Here is a 22,021-nt window from a genome sequence, read left to right as displayed (position 1 = left end):
ATTCAGGGGTTCAATCAATGCTCAGCTCATAATACTCAAGGCTCTGCTCAATCACTCAATTCACAAATGACCAAGTGTTGTTTGTTGGGCAGCCCTTTGCATTTTATAGTTCTTTTTGAATTCGAATTCGACCGTTCCCCCCAATTCCGGGTTTAATGCTTTCTTAGCGGCATATTTTCCCAAATCTTGCCCATAAATCGCGTCTTAAATGCCCGCCTCCCGCTCCATTTGGCCTCAAATCGAGCATCCCATCATGAATAGTGACTTAAACAGTCACTTTCTGGCCAACCCGCACAGCAACACAGCCCCCCCGTGCGTGTTCGCAGACCTTGTGACTCGCTGCTTCTGCGTGCATCTCCAATATCGCACAGCTCCCAGCAGGATAGTTTATAGTCCCGCGCTCCCTTCCAACTGCCTGGAGTGCTAAGACTGTCCTTCCCTTAGCTAGTCAGGTGGTCACACCACCCGTGTAGAGTTCCATCATGTCCTCCATCATGGTTCCTAGAGAATCCCCACCTTGTATTGTTACAGTCGGCATCGCGCACTTCACCATTTGCAACGCGCTACCTTGGTCACTATGCTTAGCAATATGTGGTCCAAGCCAAGGCATCAGACTGATCAATTCGCGGCAATAGGCCCTAACCTTGTCATCATGATCGCATGCCTCCTGCCTTACCATTCTGGTCTTTTTGCCAAGAAAATATTTCTTTATTTCATCCTCCATATTCTTGACTTCCACATCCATCAAAGCACTTTTCTTCCTTAACTATACCCTTTCTTTTTCAAGTTTGTGGAGTCTAAGGTTTCTCTATTGGACTTCTTCCTCAAGTCCCATGCATTTTGTTCCTTGCGGTTGTGTGATCCCTCATTTCCAGGCTTAGAGAACCATCGTATCTAAGGGTGCTACTGTGCGTGGTCTAGGCTTCACATGTTCCATAGGGATTACAACATCTACTTCATACTTCAACTTTGGAAGTGTCCGCGCGGTCAAGGTTTTGTGAACAGCTGGTACGCTTAGGTCCTAGTCAATTTGTTTCCCATGGTGGACCACGTTCAGTACTTTGCATACTTTGTCAAAGGATTCCACGCGGTTGGTCTTATCATGCTTCTTGGTCATCGTTCGCGCCATTGTCTTGCCCACTCCTACTTGTTGGTCATGTTTCCTATCGCGAGGACGGTGTGTGTTTGTGCAGGTTGCGCACCATATGCCTGTACCCATCTGGAGAGGTGGGCGTGTAGGCTATTTCGTCCGTCATACCTGGCTTTCATCTGCAACTGAGGTTTTCCAAAGTGCATGAGCATCATCCTTCTACATTTGTTCCAGTCCTCAAAACTTCTTTGATGCGTACCCCACCATCTTGTAGGCGTAGCGCGTAGTGCCCATTTCAGAGCATTGAAACGTTGTTGTTCCAGTACTTCGCTTTCAAATTTGTTCAGGAAATCATCCACCTCGGTCAATCCATCATACATAGGCAGATCTCTTACCTCTGTTGTCACGCAGCACAGCAACCTTGTCATCATGTTGTAGTTGAGCATGGTTACCTCGTGTAACCGGTTATTCCATCGTTCTATCTCTTCGTCCGAATATGAGGTGAAGGAGCATTTGTGCTCCCACGAAATCCTGCCATCCACTATTGGATTCACCGAGTCCTACTCCTACATGGTTATCTTGTAGATACATTCTAGATCGTCATCACTCTCATAGTCGTGCACTGGCTCTGTGTAGCACGATCCTTTCATAGGGTCTTAGGGTACCACTACGTGTAGTGACCTTTTCCCAAAAATCATCTTGCACTTTTTAGATTTATCACTCCATTCATGTTAGATTTTAGACTTCTGTGGGCGTTTTTTGATTCATGATCTGGATTAACCACAGTTCTTAGTTCATTTTGCCAACGTTTCAAACCCCAAAGGGGGTCCATCATCAGGACAAATAGAAAGAATAGGAATGAGAGAATATTGAGAGAGAAGAGAATGCGACCTGGAAATAAATACAAGAACCCTAAATTCATAGAAAAAGGCCGACATATGATTTAAACTAGTTAATATAAATTAATAATATGATTTATATAATTAATATGATTAATATAATAATCAATATAAATTAATTTTATATTAATTTATATAATTAATATAATAATAATATAAATTTTTGCTTTAATTGTTTTTATTCTTTTCCTTTAATTAGATCAGGATTTTATTATTTAGATTTTTATGAATAAACTTTTTATCATAAAAATATATTAATTATTAAATTATAAATGAATAAATTTTTTAAAAACCTATATTATAATTTATTTATATTAATTAATATATAGCTAAATTAATTTATTTTATTTATATTAATTAATATGTAACTAAATTATATCTAATTATATTAATATATTTAAAAATATTCAATATGTATAAATTATATTTAATTTTAATTTGATTGATATAAACTATACTATAATTCATCTATATTAATTGATGTAACCAAATTTATATTAATTATATTATTATAATTAATATATATAACTAATCTATCTAATGTAAATTTTAATATAATTATTCTAATTAATATAATTACTTTAATTTAACATTAATTGATATCTTTAATATAGTTTATAAGAATTTTTAAGATTTTAATATAATATAATTAATATAAATTAATAAGATTTATATAATTAATATAATTGATAAGGTTAATGTAACTTAATTTATATTTATATAAATAATATATTTTAATATAAGTTAATTAATTAATATAATTTAATAAAAATTTTAATTAATATAATTTATAAGATTTAATAGGATTTTAATAATATAATTAATATAAATTAATAAGAATGTTTAATAAAATTAATTGATATAAATTAATTTTATTTCTATTTTATTCTTATTTTTAATTTATTAATATTATTAATATTAATATACTTATATGAATTATTAATATAATTAATAATTATTAATATACTTATATGAATTATTATATAATTAATATAATTAATAAGATTAATGTAAATTAATTTATATTAATATAAATAATATATTTTAATATAAGTTAATTAATTAATATAATTTAATAAAAATTTTAATTAATATAATTTATAAGATTTAATAGGATTTTAATAATATAATTAATATAAATTAATAAGAACCCACGGGGCTTTGGATTGACGGTGAATGGGTGTGCTGTTAAGACACTCCTTGCGATAGGTCACTGGTTCAATTCCCCGTGGGTACTTAGTTTAGTCTTAGCCTAAAAAAAAATATAAATTAATAAGAATGTTTAATAAAATTAATTGATATAAATTAATTTTATTTTTATTTTTATTTTATTAATATTATTAATATTAATATACTTATATTATTTTTAATTTATTAATATTATTGATCCTGAGCTTCCAAGGGTTCCGGGGGGGTGTTCATTTGTTTAATTAGAGGAAGCCAATTTCCACTGATTTCATTCCCATTGTCCCTGTTGAGGTTCCGGGGGTACTTCATAATTTCAATGGCCTCCCTGATTTTCCTTTTATGATAGTTGTCTTCTCTTGCAATCACCCTCGCGCTTTCCAAACACACCTGATGTTTGGTTTTGGACGAGTGCTCAGCAAGGGCTGATGAGCGGGATCTTTCATTCTTTATGTCCGCGGCATGTTCTTTAAGCCTTATTTTCAAAGATCGACCTGTTTCCCCGATATAACTCTTGCCACAGGAGCAATCGATCTTGTACACCCCCTTGAGCTGCTGACGATCAATGTTATCCTTAACCGACCTCATTATTTGCCTTATTGTTCCACAGGTTGTAAATTGAGTGTGAATGTTCTTCCTCTTTAAAATTTTTGCAATCTTATCTGTAATCCCTTGGATGTATGGAAGGTAAACCTTCCCTTGATTTTCTTTTTTGTCTTTAGGGGGATGTTCAGAGAGCGCCTTATCCCGGGCCCTTCTTATAGCTTTCTTGATGTTCCACTCCTTGTATCCAATGCTTTTGAAGACAGAGGTCAAGTGATCTATTTCATCCTTTATGTGATCAAGGTCAAGTGATCTATTTCATCCTTCATGTCAATGGCCCAATATATTCCCAGTAGCGCGGGATAGGGATTGCTGTCATCAACAATCTCTATCACTTCAAAATCTGCAAGCGCGCTCGCACCTTCGATATCCACTGTTATTCCCTGTAATCTTCCCATGGGTAGGATATTTTGTTGGTTCTCCATTCATAATTGAATCAGAGACCATTGCAACATGGGCCTACCCATGCACTCCCATGTATGCTTTGGCAGGACGTTCGTGTCTGATCCTAGATCCAAAATCAATTGATCCATTTCATATTCCCCGATCTGCGCGGTCAATCTCATCTCCCTTCTTGTTCATGTTGTATGCTTCCTGAGCTTCCAGACTATGCGCGGTTCTCCTAGCACGGTCCCAGCACATCTAGTGATGAGTTCTTGTAGTCCCTTCATAGCTTTGCTGTCACACAATAGCTTCATGCATGTCTCCAAAAAGGTAGTGAGCATTGATGGGTCCATTTTCGATTCCAGTTTGTCTTTACTACCTGAAGTGGAGGCCTCCACGAAGCTCTTCTTAGCTTCCATGAATGTCTCCTTAGCGCGCTCCAAATCAAATTCTGGTTCCTTTGTTGGAGCCTTGCAAACCCAAGCACTCTCTTCGAGCTGCTTGCCTTTGTCATCTCCTGTCGTGATACCACTTCAAAGCACGATATTTACATTCGGGTCTTCCTCGTGCAGCTCAGACCTCATCATTTGCAGGTTCTGAGTTGGGGGAGATTGGAGCACTCCTTTATCATGCAATCTCACTATTAGCATGGGAAAGTCCTCCATCTCATGATCAAACTGGGTACAATATAAGCATGATGGTCTCGTCAGATTTGTACAATCGCAGGCATAATTCCCTGGCCCTCTGCAGTTGTAACAAATGAGTTGTCTGCGACCTCTTCCTGGTCCCATTCCACCTTGACCTCGTCCGTGCCCCTAAAATCCAGTGCGCGCCATCCATACATTTTTATCAAGAGCCCGTGTTTTGGTTTGGACTCTGTAGCTAGGAGTACGATCCATCATCAGTTCATAACTTCTACAGGTGCGCTCATCGTGACCTACTGACCTGCAGAAATTACAAAACAACTACTAGGAACTCTGTGTATACTTCTGTAATGGATGGCAGTTATCTATAGCATGATTTCCTCCGATCTGACAAATCACACACCATAATGCAGGCGCCACGCTCAGTCCTGCTTATGCCTCTAGTCTCAATGGCATTGGTCCTCCTGCCGCGAGGTGATTCGGGAATATTGGACAATGATCCTTGTCATGTCCCTAGCCTTTGCACTTTACGCACCATACCTCCTCGTGCGCTTTCGAGCAAGCCATCCTATCATGTTTCAAACTCTGCATCTCAAGGAACAAGTTTTTCAACTGCACATGGATCTGTTGGACTCCTAGGTTAGGATCTTGTATCGGGGTCTCATGCAGTCTCATTGCGATCTCCAAAGCCTCGGCCTGAGTGGATAGCTTCTGTTGTGACAGCACGTTCCTTAGATGCGGCATTAGCGACGCTACAAAGCATGTGCGGTGTTGCCCATCCATCAAGGTCATGTTGGCTTCACGAATCATACACTTCAGTCTCTGATCCAGCTCCTAGGGGGTCTTGCCTAGAAGCATCGTGATTTCCTTAAATCCAATAACCGACTATGTCTCTAATTTTGGCTTGCTAAATTCCCTGTTTAGCACAACTTGGATATCCGTGATCCATGCATTTCGATTGTCATTGGAATGCTTAATGTACCACGTCAGTGCGTGATCCTATAAAGCACTGACCAGTGTTGATTTCTTTATATTGTCATCCGTGACTCCCTGCGCTTCCCATACAGCCTTTACCACGAACCAAAACTAGTCCAGATCTTCGTTCCCTACTCCTTTGAATACCGGCAATTTTATCCCGCTCGCCATATTGAATTGTTGTGGTGGCAGAGGTGGTGTGGGCGAAGACAGGGGTGAATATGGTGAAATTGGTGGTGGTGTAGGTGGGGGTGGTATGCGCGGAATTCGCTGCTTTATCAAACTGATCACACTTCTTGGTGAAACTTTTGTGAGCTCTTCGTCACATTCCCGCGGAGGTGAAATCAGGGGGCTAGACTCTAGTTCTGCACTACCTTCGTTTCTGTAGATCCTCCCACTCTGCGTAGCCCCAAACATCAATTTATTCGCATAACCCTCTTTTCACGGAGTAGAATTTTAATCCAAGTGTTCAAAGATTTAACGTACTTACCTCGCGGTCCTTTAAGGAAGTGGCATTTTGCCTTGCTATAGCTAACTGAAGTATCTACTACGAACTCAGTGATAAACCCTCCTATAATTCGATCGAGCCAATGGCCCACAGCACGCGCGATCTTATCTTTTAATGCTTCGAGTTTGCGCACCAACTCTGGAGTCCACACAATAGGTTTTTCGAGCTTACACCTTCCTTAACTGTCTGCTAGCTTCGCGATCCACTCATACAGCTCAGAGGGGAAGGATGCAAAGAAAAATTCATGGATTTCCATATATAAGTAGCAATCTAACCACTCTTCCTTTGATAACCACAGATTCATGTTTTCCTGTGCCGTGAACTCATGAATCTTCATGTCAAACCACTCTTCAATTTATTTCTTTGTCGTATTCCAGTGACATGACATCAGACATATCTTATGCAGATCCCGGTCCCGGCAACAGAACCATTTGCTGGCTTATTGGGGCCTGACCCAAGTTCAGAGTTAAGTTAGCCAAACAAATCCCGGTAGTACTGGCCCTTTCGGCAATAGTCCGTGGAGCACGGATTGAGGTCTCACCCGAAGTAGCATGGGAGGGTGCTAGAACCATGTTTCCACACCATGGAGATGTCTGATGAGTTCAAGTGGTCCGTAGTTCGACCCTGCGTACAAGGCACTTCGCACACTATCCCATACCTTGCAGCCTGATATACTGCCTTCGCGCAACCCTACTCGGGGGCCGAACGCTGTGCTTCTACACTATTACCCAAGTCCTTACTGGTATTCCAATGTTAGTTGATTATTTTAGCCTACTTGCGTGCTTTAAGTTATACTTAAAAACATAAACCATTCATACAGGTGCGCGCGGTAAATAAACAGTATATTTGTAGTTTATATCAACCATGCGTTAACCCACGAACAGATACACAAAATTATGATAAAACTTCCCTTTATTAATTCCTTCTTTGGTTACAGACTCGACTTCGCTCTCCACACTCAATTGCAGGGGTCCGCGCACTCAGCTCCGGACAACTAGGCCTCTGCGTACTCAGCTGCAGAGCCTTCTCCTACTCTACGACCCAAAGACACACTTCACCCTGTCACTTAGACTCTCTTCCTATCTCTCTATTACTCTCTTTTTTCCTTTAAACTTAGAGCCTCGCTCTATTTATACAATCCCATGGTCTGCGGACCATGTGTAGGTCTATCCAGCCGACATTACATTACAAAACTAGGGTGGACAACCCTATCACTCTATCATATATTTAACGCTCTGCGCCCGCAATTCGTGGGGATTTACAACAATATTGGGTCAAAACTTGGGCTTTGAGCCCCAAAACATGCCTTGGAGGGGATTCCATGCCCAACAATATTCTTTAAACTATTTATCGCAATCACATCGTGGCTTTTATAAGGGTGCAACACATACAAACCACAAGAAAATGTGAAATGTGATATGGTCCAGACCAGTGGAATATTAAAAAAGTTATAAAACTTCAATTGGATCCAACATATCGTAAATGTCTATTTTAATGAAATAAGCCTCTGCATAAAGTAAATGTGCTCTAAAAGGAAAAAGGTATGCCACTCATCGCAAATCGCAAAAAACATTAAAGAAAATTTGAATTTCTCAATTCATGATCTCCGAATTTGTGATTTGTGATTTGTGATCTTTCCAAATTTGCGATTTTTTATCTTTCCGAATTTACGATTTGCGGTGTGCGATCTTTCTGAATTTTGTGATTTGCGATCTTTCCAAATTTTCGATTTGTGATTTTCGATCTTTCCAAATTTGTGATTTACGATTTGCGATCTTTGCGATATTGCGATTCATCGCAATCGCAAGATCAGTATCACGCATAACACAAACCAATTTGAAACATCATTTTGAAACTTGCAATGCGATATTTTGACAAGACATAAAGGAAATCTTGTATAAGCCTTAATGCATAGTTAATGAGGTTTAAATGCATTTATTTGTTTAACGGCTCGAAATTATACATATATTTTTTATATGTGTTTGATAAAAGCTCCATCCTTACATTCTATTAGAATTTATTGTGCTAATTGTGTTTCCACTTGCATTTACCGCTCTACATTTTTATCCTGTTTTCTCCATTTGCCCGAATTTCAGGAAATTTTCAAAGAAGACAACACTCACAGAAATGGTTAAGAAAGGAAAAAAGACTGCAAAGGCTACTGTGCCTGAGCAGTCAGACATGCAACCACTCTTCTCTGATACCACTTGTAACAAAGATGGTGAACTATATCTTGGGAGGCAATGTATAATTTATTGGACGAAGAAAACCCAAGGCCCATGGAAACTAAAGCAACAGTACATGCCATGGATTCATCCAATGCTTCTTACTTCAAAGCAGCATGATCTTTCCTACACAGGATTGTTGCAAGGCCGAAAATCTTACCATACATGGATATGGTAAGATGGATTATTGATGATGTGGATGTTTCAGATAGAATGTTTAGAAACTCCATGCAAGACATCATGGGGTCATTCAAACCAGAGAATTTGAGCGAAATGTACCACCTGCCACAGTCAAAGAAGATCAATGTTAAATCTTTTATTGAGAATTTTGCCAAAGAAAATGAAGACCCGATGGACGTTATGTAGAATTGGAGGTCTGGCTCAAACAAGTTCAGGCGGGAGAAAACTGGTATGTACCCTATTGCACCTCTGTCAGCCCCACACAATTTTGCAGCCACAATGTTGTGTAGGCTATTTGGAAAAGATGATACCACCAAGTTTTCTATTGAATGGGTTCCCTTGATTGATGCAATTGTAAATGCTATGATTATGAACTGGAGTACTATTTTGTCGGACAATTTAGCCATGGCCATTAGAGAATACAGACGCAATATAATTGTCTCCACTCGGGTTATCCCTCCCTTTTACATGAGTGATTATGTCATGGATGCTATATGTTTTTTCTCACATTTTCCAAACATGGGCTGGAAATGGACTTTAAAGGATCCTACACCCATCCATGTTTATCATAAAATTTTGTGGGAATCACAGTTTGGCTCCCATTTTTATAAAATTTGTCATGGCATCATGTTTCCAATTTATCAGACCATTTTTAATAAGAAAGCCCCCAGGCTTTCAGAGGAAGAAAAGATAGACATCTTGCCAGTGGCAAGATGGTTTGGTGAGGAATTATTTACTTATATCAGAGTTTTCGGGAGTATTACAACTCCCCATGTTCTTCCATATTATGTTCTGGATAAATTACTGGCAAGAGAGATTGCTTATCAGACAGTGGGTGATGGTATAACCAAAACCCTCAAAGAGCAGAAGAAATCCATCTGGCCAACCTTCCCGTTGCAATGTGGTGCTTTCGCATTACATGATCTTGGGCATGCAACAAAAGAAATATAGAACATCACGTCTCTAAATCTAGCTACCATGCCAGGTAGACAGTATGACCCTAATAATATCACCAAGAGTTTCACTGCTATGGTCAAAATCAGGCAATTCATTCATGAGGATGATGAGTTTGATGATCTCTTTGAGCAAGCTGAGACATTTTCACAGGTTTTACATTTAGCATCAATAAAACTAGACCCAGAGGACCTCAAAGAATTCCACATATACATAAATAGAAGGCTCGAATAGGTCCCTTTGGACCTGTTACAAATTGAAGAAGTAAGAGAACCTACTCCCAGCGTAAGCCTAGAGGAGAGTTCCAAGCACAATTCTGATGAGGAATCACAAGAAAATTCAGTTCAAGGTTCAGAAGACTCTAAACACCAATCTGAGAATAAAGAAGGAATCCCTAAGGCATACCCAGAATAGGACATAGAGGAAAAACTCGAATAAACAACTGAAAAGGAATCAACTAAAGAGCACATGGAAAATGATTCCGCACAGGTTCAAACAAAAACGATCCTAGTCATCAATCTTGAACAGGAGTGGGAACAATTTAATAAAAAGCTCCAAACAGAGACTAATCTTGAAGGGACTTCTGGATTCCAGACTCCATAACACACTCAGCACGTTGTAAATCCAGAAACAATGATACAAGAAATTGTCTCTACTCAAGATATTGAAATCATCCTGGCACACCCTACGTCAAAAATTGTATAAATATTGAGGAAATACCACCACTCGACATATTCTACAGCCCAACACATAAGGTTGTAGTAAAAAGGAAAAGGAAGTGTTGTAGTGGCTACAACCACCATCCAAAATTTTTCCTTAGCTTCGTTTTGGAACCTCCCTACCAACCATCCTCAGCAGCATGTCTTGCACTGTCAAGTACACAATCTTCAATGGTTTTCTAGAAGATTTCCAGCCTCTGCATGATAGCTTGTTGCATCCCCCTCATAGGTTGTTTCTTCAGACTTGGTCTAGCTGCAAGCTGAGTAGCTCCCTCAATGAATTATGCAATTCTGGAGGGGAACCAGCCTTCCCTCTAGAAGTTGTGCACTCCTGACTGGCAACCTGTTGGGCTCTAGAATTGCGCAATTCTTCCATTTAAGATTCACTGGAAAAACTGTGCAATCTATCCCAGCAAGACCGCTCATCCCATAAATTGCGCAATTATGGGTAGCAGTCAGCTTCTTAGCGCATAAATTGCACTATCCCTTTGGGCAGCCAGCCCAACACCCTCCCATAAATGCGCAAATTTGACCAGTTCCCTCCGGGATCGAGAATTTTTTTTTTTCATGCATGGACTGCTTCTCCCAAGGCAGCATGCAAAGGCATCCCTTAATTCAGGTATATATTTTTAGCAGCTGGAGGTTACATGCAAGGATCATTTCAGAAACCTCCCGCCAAGTGTCACTTTTCCTATATTTGTGGCATGCCCATCACAACCTCGATTTTATTGAAACTCATCAACTAGACACCGCAGAGTTCATTCCTCATGTTGACCTTGCAGCTCTGACATCCCACATTTTATCTAGGAGTCATCAGCACATTCAACTCAGTTGTTTTGGAGTAAGCCATCTTTTCATGTCTTGCATTCTGTTTCTGTTGTCTGCTTGATTTCAGTGAGCGCTTGATGTCATTTTGATGTATATTAGCTTGTAGAAGCACCGTTTCAGTTTTCGTTTGCATCTCACTGTTGTCACATGCATGACACTATTTTCCATGGATGGTCATCATTGCGATGACTCGCTTCACACACATGCATGCTTTCCCATTTTCTGAATCCTACACTTGTTGTTTGCATGAATGATCATTCACTCTTATTTTCACCCATCTCACCGTGAATCCATACTTCTCATGTTTTCAGTTGCCCGTTTGCCGGTCTGGGCTACCTTGGCCCGGACCGTGCACTACCCGGCTAGTACTACGCATTTCCGAAAGCGAAGGCTCTACCTTCCCTCCATAAATTGTGTAATTTTGGCCCAGAAATGACCTCCAGACTTGCATTGTGAAATTCTTGGAGGCATTGTCCTGTTGGCCCCAGAAACTGCACAATGCAGTTTACTGGTTGCATGTCACTACTAATTCAAATTATGCATTTCGCAGTTTCAATCCTCAGCAGGCCAGGCTAGACTATGCATTGTGCAGTTCCAGCAGTTAGTTAGCCTCTTGATAGTCCAGGCTATGCCTTGTGCAGTTTTTGTAGTCAGTCTCCCGACCTTCCGATGGAAATCACGCAACCTTTAGGATCAATCACACGGGTATGTTACAAGTCAGTCCTCAAGTTTCTTTTGGTTTTCAACTAACAGATTTCTTTCCATGAGTGTTGTTATGTCTCCAAGCATCACATGTGTTTGTTTGTCTCTTAGCAGCACAAGTACAATGGCCTTCAAGACAGTAGAGTCAAAGGACACCGTTGAGAGCCCAATGGGGTTTGCAGCCAAGCAAGTGTTTATGAGCTCGCCTACCTATGAATACATCAAGTTATTCATAGACAAGGACATCAAGATAATATGGCAGCAGCATTACAGCAAGCAGCACCATCAGCAACAGCAGAAGGCAACACACCTGCATGCAATGGATGCAAGAGGAAGGTTGTTGACAACATAGAGGCGGAACAAAGTTCCAAGCTCAAGCAGATCCACTTGTGATGAAAGAAACTTTGGAGACTAAGGCTATGAGGTGACAGCACAACATGAAGATCACACGAAGGTAGAGAATGGAACAAAGAAGGAGTTGCATGTGTTGAAGTAGTAACTCAAGGAAGAATAGGAGTTGCATAGACGAGAGAATGAGTTTCAGCAGGAATAGGTACAGCAGGGAGTGCAACATGCACAAATGAATGAAACTGTACCTGTACAAGTTATAGGTCCATCCCAGCAGCTGGAGCAGAGAAGACAAGGTGAGAAGTGTGGTTGATCGCATGCAAGGGAATTCAGCAACCTGCATGTCATTGTCCACAATCAGGCAATCCCACCCATTTGGCACACTCGCCAAGGTGAAGATAAGAAGCAAGTCCAACTGGAGTTGAACATGTATTTTAACAAGTTGATGCGCACGGCCACTAGCACATGCTTGGAGAATAGCGTAGACACTATGCATCAACATATTTCCACTCCAGTTGCACCCAAGATGACCATGTGCATTCTATCAGACGATTTGGACAAAGGAGTGATATCAGTGCACTTGGATGCAGCGAAGGCAAGAGTTTGCTTCAGCAAGATGTCACCATTGAGTGCACGGTTGACCAAGCTTGGCATCATCTCACCACCTTCGAGCATCACAAGGATGTCAAAGAGTTGGTCTCACCACAACAGTCCGAGTGTTAGTGATGTCTTGCATGGCTTGCTCAAGCCATTTTGTCTCACATGGGCACATGTGCATTATAATGTAACATATTGTCAAGTGGAATTTCAAGCTGTCAATGGTTGAATTTAACCATCATAGAGTAGTTGAAGAGTCACGAGGATAGATGAACAGTCTCAAAGGCAATGTTAAGGGCCACCCCACCCTTTGCTATAAATAGTCCCTCATAACTCATTGTATATGATTTTGGTCACCCAAGCTTCCAATAGGAGTATCTTAGAGAAATCTTGGACAATATTGTAACAAGCCTTAGCTTCTCCACTACGCAGAGCTAGTATATCTCTTTGGAGGAGTAGGTGGTTTTGGCTATAACGTTCCGTTGTTGGAACTAGTGGTTGGACATGGATGTATTGTATCACTGGAACTTACACTTCTTAATATAACGGAGCCAGCACGTTTCATGCATATGTTGTATGGTATTTCAGCTATCTTGAATACTCTAAATGATATATGTATATGTTTGCTTATGCATGCATATGTAGCTATTTCTGTATATGTATGTATGAATCTTTCTAAAATGTGTTGTTGGTTTAACCATCACTTTGGATTTCTAGCTAACTTGCCTTCCATGTTGTGATGCATCTTTGCTCGTGTGTTCCCTTCTTAACTCTGTGCTATCACAAGTTTCCAAGGGGCGCACTCACCTCACCCTCCATGTGTTAGAACCTCTCATGCACCTTCCTTCACTTACTGCATATGTCACACCCTTGCTACAAATGACAACATCTTACTTGCCTCTATGCGCAACCGCAATCAAGGCATTACCGTACAACCCACTGTTGGGACTCCTACACCAAACGGTCTGAGGTCTAATTGGGACTTCTTACAGGGAGATCACCTGACATGTTGGCGGGTCCAGCACTATCAACATTTTGGCGCTAGAAGGAGGGCCACATGACAAGCTGAGTCCTCACATATGTTTTGAATCTCTACATATCTATCATGACTAACCACAGAGTTTCTCTTCCAGAGTGTATATCTTATGGGAACAACTTCATTATCTTGGAAAATCTCTTAGATAACTTGTCACATAAAACATACGATGGTGGAGCCCACATAGCCTTGGTTAGGCATGCGGACAACATTGTAGGCTCATGCAAAAGACATGGAATCTTTGAAGAATACATGAACTGCGCGTTGTTCGTCTACATGCTTCGAGGGAACCCAATGCACAGATATGCCATGCTGCCTAGAAAATGTATTCATTCTCTTGCTCATCTGGTCGCTAAGATAGATTGTGCTTTCAATCACTTTAATCATAAAGCACTCGATAAAGAAATTATGGAATTATGAAAAGCACCCAATGAATCCATTGAACAATTTTACACACGCTTTTGTAATCTTGCATACCGATTTCCCAAAGATTAGATTGATTGGGAATTTCTCGATGGAAGATTTGAGTATCTTATTTACAAACACGAAAATCTGCAATTCTTGAAATCATTCGAATCCTGCTCAACACACTTCAGTGATGGAGTTGCGCAATCACAGGCAGGCACAGTTGCTATCACGAGTGACTATCCGCCTTCACCTCATCAAACAACTCCACCATCGCAAAGTGATGTGGGAGATTATGCACACACATATGTTGAACTGTGGCTTGCAAGCTTGTTGGTTGTCATGTGGATTCGTTCCCTCAACCTTCGTCCCCACTTTCTGTTGATCCTCCGAATTTTACTATTTTGTGCTCTTCCATTCTAGACTCCTCACCTATTGTGAATGAGGATCAATTTGTCGACAGATTTTATGTTATGTAGCCAACCTGTGCCATCATTCATGATGAGTGTGTGCGGGAATCTAAAGAAGAACCTACGATGAAGGATGACTCCCTTCAATCTGTGCCTCACCCACTCTATCCTGACATGCCTTTTGATTCTTACACTGTCGATTTCCCCTATGAAAACTCATTTCTAAATGTTTCTACTTCTGATCATCCAGAGGACACATCAAATGTCAGTCTGTCATTACATTGTGGAGAGGACACATCTTCCTCCAAAAACCTATCCAATCTATCATCTGTCATTTCTAGAAACACAGAGGGTGAACATCCTTGCTTCTCATCTACCCCTCCGCATGATTCATCAAATCATGAGGATCCCGAAAAACATCCTGAATTTTATGATCTTGTTTGTCATTATCTCTCAACTTCTTTATCTAATCACGATGTTGATTCAATCATTGTTAATATATCTAACACATTGGTCTACAATGATCTATCTATCGATGAAGTCAAAACCCCCCAAACTGTCGAGGCACTTCATCCTGAGCTAATGGTTATGTCAGGCCCTCGTTGTCCTGAGGTTAGTTTCACTTCTGATTAGGAAATTGTTTAAACTTGCAAGGCTCCTCATCAATCTCTGATTTTCATTCAAGATCAATATAAAACTCGCATTTCACTTCCTCCACTCGAACTACATGAACCCATTGCTCATGCATTGGAGGAATCTTAAACAGCAAGCACACGTACACAATGTAAGTGGTCTACCTTTCTCACATTTTCTTTCCTGTCACAGTCAACAAAATGCATACACTCGACATCTGCATGTTGTGTAGCGCAACACCATGGCAATTCCATAGAGTGCATGTCATGCGCTTTCACTCATTTTTGTTCTGTGGACGTTGTAAACTCGGTGTGTGTTTTTCTTAACTATTATATCTTTCTTTTTTTCTGGTTCACATAGTTGTCTTGTTCGTAAACCATGCCTTCACCAACATGGGTTAACCAATGCGCCGGTGGCTGCATTGGAAATATCACTTCACATGATTAGGCTCGTGCACTATTAGCTTAGGAGTAGGAGTAGTGTTTGCTTTTGAGTTGTTTTCTTGAATGCATGTCTGCTTCTTTCTTTGTGTGTTTGTTTGCTTGCTTGTTTGTTTTATTACTCTCCTTTCTTTCACATTTTCTTCTTCTTGCTTTTCCTTTTGGTTTGTTTGCTTGTTATTTTCCATAGGTTAGTTTCGCATGGACCGTGTGCGACTCTTGAAACAAGTAGGGTAAAGTACAAGAGGACTTGTAAAACTATCAACATTTGGGTATATGTTGTCCACTCTCTTATGTAAGAACTTGTTTTCTTTAGTCCATGATACATTAATGGAAAATACATACTATTCAAAGTGAACCTTGGTGAAAACACAATGCTTGCATGCTAACTAGAATCACCTACTCTAGTCGGTTGTTTTTGGGTTAATCCTTGTCAGCTCAGTCAAGTAGACTAAGGTGAGGGGGAAAACCTTAATAAGCACGTCAGAGGTATACATAAACTACTTCTCTGAAGGAACAACCTCTTATGCTCCAAATAAGTTGGGATCCCTCTTCCGCCTCTGAAATGAATAAGAGTTATGCATAATTATGAAAATTAAAAATGAAAAAATGAAAAAGTGAAAAAATTTCAAAAAAATGAAAAATGAATTAGGTGAAAGAAGAGAAAGGCTTCCTGTGCAGAGAGGTGATGCAAGTAACTCCGTCGGGGTACTGACCAGGCTTGCTGGCAATGGAGCGATGCTTGTGTTCCTGCATGACTCTGTCGGGGTACTGTCCAAGCCTACTGGCAGTGGAGCAACACCAGAGATGAAACTAAAACTTTGACAACTATACTTCTTGTGCACCAATATACCCCTCATCCCCAATCGAAACAACTGTGTTGGCTTGGCTTGGAATGTGTGTCGACCGACCAAGGGCTTGGCAGATGCTACATCTTACAATCAAGCAAGTGTGGAAACCAAGATGAACAGAGAACTAAACAATAATTCCGGAGGTGTTAGACTTGCTTTTCACGAAAAAGGTCCATTCAAAGAGATGGAGGTCTACCGGTGTGTCGCCAAGCTTTGTAGCAGCTACAACCACCCTCCAAAATTTTTCCTTTGCTTCGTTTTGGAGCCTCCCTACCAACCATCCTCAGCAGCATGTCTTACACTATCAAGTACATGAGCTTCAATGGTTTTCTAGCAAATTGCCAGGTTGTGCATGATAGCTCGTTGTATCACGCTTATAGGTTGTTTCTCTAAACTTGGTCTAGCTGCAGGCTGAGCATCTCCCTCAAGAAATTGCGCAATTCTGGAGGGGAACCAGCCTCTAGGTGGAATAGGTGGGTGGCCACCAATATCCACCTGGATCACAATAGAACTAGTCAAAACCTCCAAATCAAAAGGATAAGGGCCTAGTTGGGGCTCTGAAAAAGTGGTCTCACTTATATGTTGATGAGGTCATTTTTTGCCATCAACATTTTTGGTGCTAGAAGGAGGGTCTATATTGACTATCTGTGTGGAGTCTTGTTTAAAAAAAAAAAAAAAAACCATGGCTCCTATGAGCATTCCTACTTTGGGTCATGTTTTTAGCTCATGTAAACCTACTAGAGACATGCCCAAGAAGCCACTAGAATCCTTTTCTAATATGAAGTATGATAGTGAGAGTAACATTTCTTATTTATATATCTTTGTCGGTTTGTGGATAAATGTGAATCTTTCAGTATTACTAATGACAGTGAATGTTGAGCAGTAAAAAGGGTCTTTTTCACCCTATTTACCCTACATTAATTGTCAATCCAGGAACAATTTGTTATCTCAAAGAGTGTACTCAGTTTGAGGCAGTCATTTGGCAGAGTAATGCTAGTAGTATAGTGTTCTCAATACGGATGCTTGGAATGAAATCTATTTGCAAAAAGAAACCTAGGACTCAAATCATGCATTCAGAAAGCTCCAACAATTTATCAGTCAAGGGTACAGTAACGGTAACTCTTCCCTCTGTAAACTGATGCAATCAAAAAGGCACTCAAAGGAAGGATCATCAAACTGGGAACTAGACAGCGTATGTCGATGTTCACTACAGTCTCAGACCTTCTGCACACCAAAGCAATGATAATCTTCAAATGACAAGAAATAGAACAGCAACTATCTCTATAAACAGGATTGAACAGCAAAACCTTAATCTACGGAAATGAATGCAGCAATAATTATAATCTACAAGAATTAAGTAACAGCTTTCGAATTGAACAACAAACAGAAATGGAACAGCAGACTATCAGAAATAAAGTATAGAACAACAACTTAAATATGAATGTACAGCAACCCAAGTTAAACACGCGACACACTTAACATTAAAAGGAACAGTAATCTGAGCTTCGATACAATACGCATGAATCACAGCTATAAAGTAACAACAATTATAACGGAACAACAGTTGTAACGGAACAGCAATTTCGAATGAACAACAGTCACAATTTAAGAATAAATCATACAGTAGTACCGATTTAGGAACATACAGCGCAGTTAAACTGTAATCGAATGGAAATCTGTAAGGAACAACAGTGTTATATCAATTGTCAAAAGGAACAACAATGCGATACAACGTTAGAATGATAACATAGCATTCCTATTGCAGATAACAATAGTATTTAACCAAGTATATATAACAGAGCTGATATGTAAAACAGTAAAGTGCATCAGATTACTAAACAGAGTAAATGAAAGAAATCAAACCACACATGAATCAGAAATATGATACAGGAGCAAGTGATCCACCGAGACCAGGCCCTTATCCTCTAGGGACTCACTGCTTAAGGCTACTCCAGAATCAACGATAGAACATCAACCAGGTTTTTATATTAAAACATTAAACAGAGTTACAATGAGTCGCTCTTCAACGAGAGTCGATGATCAAAGTTCACGTATCACGGAAAATTTCATGAAAATAATAATAGTTCTTCCTCCCCCATGCTAACAGTGCTACCCCTTCTTATAACAGCCGAGCGGCGATACCAACAATGCAAAGTATTGTTAAGATAGCGATCCCTCAGGATCGAAGGATCCTGAGGGATTCACCAAACTGTTAATTTGCAGTTATCCTTTTTTTCTTTTGCGCTAATTGGAGATCTCCTTTTCCTTTTTCTGGCTATTACGCTCCAATTTGGATCGCCTTGTTTGAACATGTTTCCCTATCAAAGGGACAACAATTAACTTGGTCTCGTTCTTTCCTTTGGGATGACGGTCTTTCGTTTTCTCCTCTTTTTGCATAGAAAAGGGTAATTATTAGTTATTTCATATTACATATAAATATTCTAGATTCTATCATGTTCTTTTGTCATATGCCTATCTCATGATGTGAAAAGGTTGTGAGTTTTGAAGAAAAGATAACAAAGTAAATGAAAATAACATACCTTCTCCAGTGCCCAACACACGCCCCTGCTTACCCTTTTTCATGCCCTCATGAAAACATTGTAGTTGACATGCAAGGCGGTGAGAGAGTAGGCTAGAGATGGGATCTCATGAGGAGGTCTACAACCATGATGCCTAGCTAGGTGCTCAAAAAGATGTCATGTCTGGCCCTCAGGCATTTCGTATAAGGCTTGGTATCCTGGTGCAGGATGCCAAATGACCAGACTTTGGAACCTACAACCTAACCAAGATGGCCCTTCCCTCAAAATAAGATCACCATAGAGGCTCAAGTGATCAACAGCTAACTTAAAGTTCTCATAATTAAACGGTTCCCTGAGTTGGATATTCGGATTAGAAGTCTAATATCGAAATTTAGCAGCTGCAATGGCAAGGTATTTGATGGTAAAAAATTATTCTATCCCTTGTCGATTGATTGTTGTATGAATGGGTCCTAATGCTTCAATCACGCCCAGAGTCCTCATGAGGTTCCTATGTTTATTCCATAACTGCAATGGATCTCTAGGCTCAGCTCTTACCCATAAGTCTAATCTATTTTCTTGTCTTTGGAAGGCATTATAGGCTTTAAGCCATTTTATTTTATTAACTCCAAATGAAATAAATGTTGCAGTTGGATATCCCCAACGAAAGGGCCAGGATTCTGCTCTGTTTCTTGATCTAACACAAGGTTGTGCAAATAGAACTCGCATAATAATCTCTGAACCTTTACCCCATAGTGCTTACAACAATTTATGAAATCATCAATAGTGTTAATTTCTATAGGGGCTCCTGCTTTGATAGCCTTAATTTTCAATTGCAAATATCTTTCCATTAAAAACAAAGCATAATTCTTAGCAGGCGCTCTACATGCTAGGACGTCAGTGTACAAAGAGCATAAGGTATCCATTTGTTTGATAACTACATCTAACCTATGAGTTACCTTTGTGACTCTTTCTTCTTCCTTTCGCCATCCTTCAAAAGCCTGACTTTCAAATAAATTGACATTCCTTAGCTGCTGTTGTAATTCTTCATACTTTTCTCGAGAGACAGTTTGTTCTGTAAGTTTTTCTACTGCTTGCTAAGCTTGCATCAAACCCTCTCATAGGGTTACTATCCTCGGGTCACTATCCCACATAGTAGTTGTAAGCGGGAGGTTCACTTGAATCTTCTTATTGCGTCGTTCCGTAATTATGGTTCGAATTTCCTCAGAGGACTGTGCCTCTGTCTGAATTTCTTTGTCACAGGCCGTTATGTCATCTGTTTGAATTTCGACATGGGTAACAGCCGAATGTTGTTCCTTTTGATTTTGAATGGTAGGCTGGACCTGAGTCCTCTTAACCTTTTTCCTAAGGGGTTTCGCTAGAGTGGTTGCATGCCTTACCACCGAGGTCCTTTTTGCTCTCTTCCCCATCTTCAGAATCCTGATTTGTTGTCGAAGTCGCGCAATTACATTAAGCAGTCTTTGTTGTTCCTTCCATAATTTTTTTATTTCTTCCGTTTTATTGGAAGGAATAGCTGTTTGCACACTCGGGCCTGGATTTTCTCCTTGACCAATTTCTTTATTTTTCTCTTGGGGTGCTTCCTCATTATTCTGCTGATCGAGTTGTTTAGGGTTAGAAACCCTAGCTTGCTCTGCAATCCCCTGGGTAACTTCTTCTTACCCCCTCTCTTCCTCATCAAATTCTTCCGTTGTATTCTGGCTTGGAACAAATTGCTCCTCTTCTTCATCTTCATCATTTTTCTCCCTAGATGCACTTTCATCATGGCTGGAGTGATTCTCTTCTTCTTCCTCATCGCATAACTCCTCGGATGCACTCTTATCACGAACAGAGTGCTCTTGTGGCTCTTATTCAATGTGGAGGTATAGTGGGCTGAGAGGTTGAGTACATTCTCCCATATTGGCCAAAATCTGGGCCAATTCATCCTCTCGCAGCGGATTTTGCAACGGGCTTTCCTCACGTTGCTCTGTTTCTTCTTTAGCCTGACCAGATTGTTCGGTCTCTTCCTCTGTTTCTCCCTCATCGTTCAATTCTCTTTCATTCACTTCTCCTTCCAATTGCGGGGGTTGCTCATCCCCTAAATCAACTATTTCCATCGGTTGACTGGTGTTCCCTTGGGAATTTTCTGGCCTCCTTATCCATGCCAATCTGATATATTTTCTTCGTTTAAATGGTCTATTTGATGTACTTGTAGTATGCTTTTGTTTTGGGGCCGGTAAAGCCAGTCCCCCATCTATTGTAAAAATTAGTTCTTCCCAGCTGCTCTGTTGCTGAGCAAGATTGTAGCTAACTATCAAATGTATCAACCCGTGATGGCTTACCACCGATTCTACGTGGCGAGATTTCTTCATGCTTCGAGCAACATCATGCAGTAAAGAATTTAAAAACGCAGGCAAATTCACAGTGCATCTTTGCTTTAATACAACTAAGAGCTTAAGGTGGCATGGTCTTACCACATCTTTTCTGCCTTCACAGGTAATGTAATTCTGAATGATCTTTGCCAATTCTACCCACGGTTCTCCCAAGGCTGCTGGTAGAACTCCCTTTCCACTTCGAGTCAGGTTTTGACCTTCATCTTGGAAGATTTTGATGGCATCTCGCAGCCTTACTTTCTTCAGAGTCCACACAGATCCAGTGGTTGGCAGTCCCGAAACTTCTGCAATTATGTTGTCGGTGACTGCTATCTATCTCCCTCTTACCGTGGAGTGATATTCTTGCAGGTTCTACAAAATTCAATTGCCATGGTCTTGTTGGACTGTTGCAGATGATCGAGATAAACTATCCATCCTGCCCTTCTTAGAATTTCTCGTGCAGCATTAGAGACTGTCAACACTTGTGGTTCTCTACGAATTCATCTTCCTCCCATGCTTG

The sequence above is a fragment of the Pinus tabuliformis genome, chromosome 2_1, assembly GCF_031772625.1.
Source record: "Pinus tabuliformis cultivar Carrire ecotype Pingquan chromosome 2_1, CPIR1, whole genome shotgun sequence".
In the NCBI taxonomy this organism is placed as follows: domain Eukaryota; kingdom Viridiplantae; phylum Streptophyta; class Pinopsida; order Pinales; family Pinaceae; genus Pinus; species Pinus tabuliformis.
The sequence above is the reverse complement of the archived record's forward strand: the minus strand, read 5'-3'. Positions refer to the sequence as shown.